The sequence below is a fragment of the Galeopterus variegatus genome, unplaced genomic scaffold (assembly GCF_000696425.1).
Source record: "Galeopterus variegatus unplaced genomic scaffold, G_variegatus-3.0.2 Scaffold18218, whole genome shotgun sequence".
NCBI classification, from domain to species: Eukaryota; Metazoa; Chordata; class Mammalia; order Dermoptera; family Cynocephalidae; genus Galeopterus; species Galeopterus variegatus.
This window is the reverse complement of record NW_007744329.1, coordinates 13,955-14,396: the sequence shown is the minus strand read 5'-3', so window position 1 is coordinate 14,396 and position 442 is coordinate 13,955.

The window sequence follows — 442 nt, the reverse complement described above, 5'->3', positions numbered from 1 at the left end:
TGTATAGTTTGCAAATATTTTCTCCCATTCTGTAGGTTATGTTTTCACTCTGTTGATTGTTTCCTTTGATGTGCAGAATCTTTTTAGTTTTATATAATACGATTTGTTTATTTTTTCCTTTGTTGCCTATGTTTTTGGGGTCTTACTCAGAAAGTCTTTGCCTGGTCCTACCTTCTAAAGTGTTTCCCCTATGTTTTCTTCTGGGAATTTTATAATTTCAGGTTTTATATTTCAGTCTTTAATCCATTTTGAGTTGATTTTGGAACATGGTGAGAGGTATGGGTCTAGTTTCATTTTCCTACATATGGATATCCAGTCTTCCCTGCACCATTAATTGAAGAGGCTTTCCTTTCCCAGTATGTGTTCTTGGTGGCTATACTGAAGATGAGTTGGCTGTAAGTACATGGGTTGATTGGGTTTTGTTTTTGTGCCATTGATCCAT